The sequence below is a fragment of the Rhea americana genome, unplaced genomic scaffold, assembly GCF_003343005.1.
Source record: "Rhea americana isolate MKP2758 unplaced genomic scaffold, rheAme1 scaffold_1, whole genome shotgun sequence".
Taxonomy (NCBI): domain Eukaryota; kingdom Metazoa; phylum Chordata; class Aves; order Rheiformes; family Rheidae; genus Rhea; species Rhea americana.
The window spans coordinates 2,453,681-2,458,981 of record NW_028185038.1 but is presented as its reverse complement, the minus strand read 5'-3'; the positions used below and the strand labels follow the sequence as shown (position 1 = coordinate 2,458,981).

The 5,301-nt window shown below is 35.7% G+C and overlaps 1 non-coding gene across 1 annotated transcript; it reads left to right on the top strand.

The window, feature by feature from the left end:
• The first annotated feature begins 1,174 nt into the window (after nt 1-1,174).
• On the top strand, nt 1,175-1,245 carry TRNAM-CAU (transfer RNA methionine (anticodon CAU)). The gene has a single exon. It is a non-coding gene; the product is annotated as a tRNA-Met (tRNA).
• Nucleotides 1,246-5,301: the final 4,056 nt, after the last annotated feature.

The following is a 5,301-nucleotide window of genomic DNA, read 5'->3' as shown; positions in this document are numbered from 1 at the left end:
AGGATTTTTATGTTCAAACCTTCTTAGCTCTTGTTCCTTTCTCCATCTCTCTCAAATCTGCATGTTTTTCAACTGCTAGGACTTGTGAATTGCTTGGGAAAAGGAGGTTGGTGTTTAAAGAGTTAAATATACATATTATTACCAACTAAATAGCTGTGTTTAGAGATTGGTGCTTTGGCTAAACGTGGAAACTAATTTGGACATGAATTATGTTATGAAGACAATTAAGCTAATGTGAAAGGAGAAAGATCAAACAAACCAACCCTTTCAAACCCTGGCTTTAGATATACTTTCACTATATTCTCCTTTTAGAGGATAGATATAGAGTAATCATCTAATAACAACCTCCTATGAGATAGGAAGTAAAGAACAGCAGATCAGTCAGCTGTAAAGTTTCAGAAAGTGAATGCTTATGGCTCAGTAGTTCTTAGAGTTCATGTTTTACTCCCTGAGGCTCTGACACGGACACAGAATGATTTAGATAAGGGGTTGAGATGCTACATCCAAATGCAGGGAGAGGAGTAGCAGGGAAGGCCTGGCTTTGGCTGCTGTTGAGAGTGGGATGAGTTTGGAACATTGCCTGAGGGCCAAATTACAGCATCACCTGTGTGTGCCCTGTGTCAGCGATGGGTCTGAGTCAAGGGACCCACCAGCCCAAAGAGCATCCTTGTCCAATGGAACAGCTGAAGCTGTTGCACTTGATTATTGGGATTTTGACCCTGACTTTGCTCTCACTTTAAATAGGCTATCATGACAAACTAGGAATGCTTAAGATGAGGAACTATGATCCTCATAGACAGATGCCTCTCTTAACTGTATGTAAAAAACAGATGGAGATAATAATTCCTGGTTATGTGAGTATCTTTAGTCAAAAATAGTGAGAAAAGAGCTTGGTGCATTAAGTATGGGTCTCTTATAAAAATCTTGCCACAAGGAATTATTAGGGGTTACATATTTTAAGAAAACTGGGCAAGTATTTCACTCTTAAGCAGCTTTTTAAGCATCAGGCAAGTTAGAAGTTTTGGCTGGACCTGAGGTTTATTAGGAAATTCCTGCTTTTGCATAATGAGACATATTTTAGGTATATTTCATAAAGTAAAATGATAGCTTTAAAATGATGTGTTCTGAATAAACTATAATTAACATYGTAGATGTTAGTAGAAATAAGGGGGCAGGTTTAGCTCAGTTGGTTAGAGCGTGGTGCTCATAATGCCAAGGTCATGGGTTCAATCCCCATATGGGCTATGCTGAGGGTTGGACTAGATGATCTCCAGAGGTCCCTTCCAACCTTASCATTCTGTGATTTTGGGGAGAGATTTAACTCAGTTCGTTAGAGCGTGGTGCTCATAATGCCAAGGTCATGGGTTCGATCCCCATATGGGCCACTCATTTGAGGGTTGGACAAGATGACCTCCAGAGGTCCCTTCCAACCTTACCAATTCTATGATTCTATGATGGGGCAGGTTTAGTTCTATTGGTTAGAGTGTGGTGCTGCCAAAGTCGTGGGTTCARTCCCCGTATGAGCTATGCTGAGGGTTGGACAGATGATCTCCAAAGGTCCCTTCCAACCTTACCATTCTATGATTCTATGATTTCAAGGTCTAAAGAATCATATTTCAGTTAGAGCCTAAGGTAGCTTCATTATAATTCTGGCATTTTAGAAGACTCACCTGCTTCAGGTGACAGCAAAAAGAAGTACTAGGTTATACCGTAGAAGTAACTAAAACTATCTTTTAATCTCAATTTGAGATACAGTTTCRTTCCAGTCTTTTCAATAAAGTCTAGAATCAGATACCTCTTTAACTCCTATGCTTTCTGAAGCTGACTTCTGATTATCTCTTAGTGATGGAAATTAATCTTATCATTATATGTAAATCTGTAAAAGTTTGCTTTTAGTTTGCTTGCTTGTTTTTTATTGTTATCTGGTAATTTGAGGAGCAACAGTTGTACCTTAGAATGTATCTACTAGTCTTCAAAGGATCAAGGACTATACTTTCTGGTGCTTTACAAGCTGGTAACTTCTATTTAGGGAACAAGGGGCTTAAGTATATCAAAATGAGCAGCATTTAAACACAGTGACTGTGTTTGTTGGCTATTTATTTCCCTTTTGAAAAGGTGATGAACCCCTGCTTAGGTCATGAGTCATAGCACCATATACTGCCTAAAATTCACAGATTGTAGGGAGGAATCTGGGATGGTGTCCCACATCAAAGCCAATGTATATGTCTCTCTCTGGTGACCTCTGAAGGAACCAAGAAAACTAGCTCTTAGCCTGCTAAAGTAGCTGCAGTTATGTCTCAACTGAGTGTTTTGCTTGAGGAAAAAGCCCTATGGCAAAGAAAGGATTAATAGTCTGCTCTCTTGACCATTTTACTGCTAGTTTGGAAAATAATTTTTAATGGGTGTTTACCAGACATCCTACTCTTTTTGATATAATTGGATTTCAGTATATGATATGGAATATGTCATCTGTATGATCATTTCACATTCTACTACTTTCTTTCATATAATGAGAACTTTTCAGCCATGACCTTTCATCAGAGGAAACCTAATCACTTAAAGAATATTCTTTGAATTCTAGAAAAAAACCTACCATGAATGTGCATGCTGAAGARTAATTCAATACTCTAGGCAAAGGAAGCAGAGAGCAGGGCACTTATGGAGCTAAGTTGTGACTAATCATTAGAATTATTCTGTAAATGTATAGGAAATAAAATGCTTTGTACTGTACTGAAATACTCAAGCAGTGGAATATTAATCTAACAAATTAAAATTAGATTAGATCTTTGAGGGAGACAGTAAAACCATCCTTGTGTCTAAATAAAATAATTTAATTACTCCTGAAAAAAAGGGATAAAGAGAGGTAACTAGTGATGTGACTTATCGCATGTTTGTTTGCAGAGGATTCACTAGCAGTAACACTTTCATGCGTTAGGTTGGTCTGTCCTCTGATGATCCTCAGAATGTTAAATTTAATTGGAACGTAACTGTTTTTGTTTTTTTTTTTTTTTTTCAAGCAGAAGTTTTCAGATAAGCTTACTCTTTTCTTGCTCTGCATTGTGAGCCTCCTCACATCTTTCTAAGCAATAAGAAAGGAATTAGCAGGCCCAGCTTCTAAAGATTGAAAGGAAAAAAGAAATCGTGTTAGAAAAAAAACTTAATAAAAATCGAATGGTGAGAGTATGAAAGTTTAGGTGACTAATCCTATCAGTATGTATAATGGCACTAATAATAGAAAAATATTCAGATTTCAATCAGTTTTTCAGGATGTATCCCCTTTCCTTGAGATATGGATTGTTTGTCCTGTAATTAGAGGGCTGAATGAATTTCTGTATAGGAAACTTCCTTAGAAATGAGAWGGTCTCCAAGATATAATGCAAAACTGTCCATTAATCTTCATTTTTTTACTAAAGATCTGAAAGGTCAAGATTCATCCCACCTAACTGAATACTTAACTGAGCTTCTTAAGGTGGAAATGCTGTCATGCAAAACTCACTGATCTCTCTATTAAATAAAACCCATCTCTCTCCATTGACTTCTGGGAAAATCTAAGGGAACTAAATGTCTAATTTAAGTTTCAGTTAAGTATTCAAAATTAGAGATTTATGTTTGAAGTCTTTTTGAAGCTCAATAGTTCTCAGCAGAATAATATTTTTTTCTCTTAAATGAAGATTCAGACTGAGTTTTTGTTAGCTGTAGTAGATGTCAGTAGTCACTGTTTTCAACTATGATCAGAATTTTGTCATAGTGGAGACTCTTTTAGGTCTGCTACATATATAGCCAGTGTTTTATGAGAGTAGTGCATTAATTTAAAGAAATCCAAATATTTCTTACTAAAGCACTGATTGTTTTGTTCTATGTGGGGTATTTGGAAAAGCAAGTAAATCAGAGATTGAGGAGCAGCTGGCTTAATTATTTAGGATCAGCAGTGCTAGAACTGCAGAAGTGGCAAAAGAAGCAGAAGGGGAGAAAGTTGACCCAAATTTAGTCTTTAGAGAACATCTGTCAAGTCTGAAATTTTATATTTTTCCTCTACTTTTTAGAAAATACCTTCCTTTTTCGTAGATGTAAGGCCAGAAGGGATTATTACCGCGTTTAATCTCTTCTCAGTTAAGTAGGCCATAGAACTCCACCAGATTGTCTGTGTACTGAACATGGTGTTTGCTTGTCTTATTATCCTTAAAATACTTTGCTGAAACCTGATATTAGTAATCTGTCCAGCATGTCTTTAAGTGATGAATTTTTTCTGACCCTGAATTTAACCGTGATTTTATTTTATTATTTGTATATGCCTGCTTAAGGAATTAGGATAAACAAGGGCAACAATTTTTTTTTAAATATATATTATCTCAATTTCTTGCAGGTATTGGACAATAATACAAATACATTAGGAGCTAAGGATGCATGACCTTCTGATCAAAAATGTTGAAAGTATTTTTGATTTGGTTTAAAAGGAATTATTCTAAATATTGCAATAATATACATTACCCTAGAGATGTAATCAAAGTAATCCAAAATCTTTTGAAAATTTTCATATAAAGTCCTATCTGAATATGACTGTAGTTTTCAAAGGTCTCTTTTTCTCTTAAGCAAAATGTAATATTTAAAAAAATATATATAATAAGCTTTCTGAACTCCGTTCATGGCATGAARAATATATGATGTAGAATAAAGAAAAAATATAGCTGCACCAAAGAGTTAGTGGGAGACAGGACAAAAATAATTAATATACAGAGAAAAACTTCTTTAAAAATTATATTTGAATTTTGCAGTACAAGGAATGTTACCAACTATTTTAATGAAGTAGATTCATATTGTCTCCAAAAATGTTCCAACAAATGAGATCTGCCCTTTTGATGGAACTGTTTTTTTTTTGTGGGAGTTTTACTAATACTACCTTTTGGACATGGACAATACTAATAATACRTAAGTAGGAAGAGAAGATGCTCAGGTACAGTAATTATGCTAACTACATATTCAGAATATAAAAGTGCTAGGAAAATACTGCTTCACTTAAAACGACTTAAGAAACAGGGTGGAGAATAAGGTAATGCAGACATTTAAAAACTCTCCGCCATCTGTCTTTGACTGTAGTAGAGCCTGTTTCTCCTAATTAATCCATGACCTTCTGCATTGCAGAAGCCTTGGCAGCTGGGAAGAACGAAGAAGAACATTGAATCACCCTTCTTGGACAGCGTATCAAGGTGCTATTGCCATAGTATGAAATGCATAGACGGGGGGGGGGAACCAAAAAAAAAACCCAAATTCCAACTTTCTGACACATCAAAACTTTCAAATCTG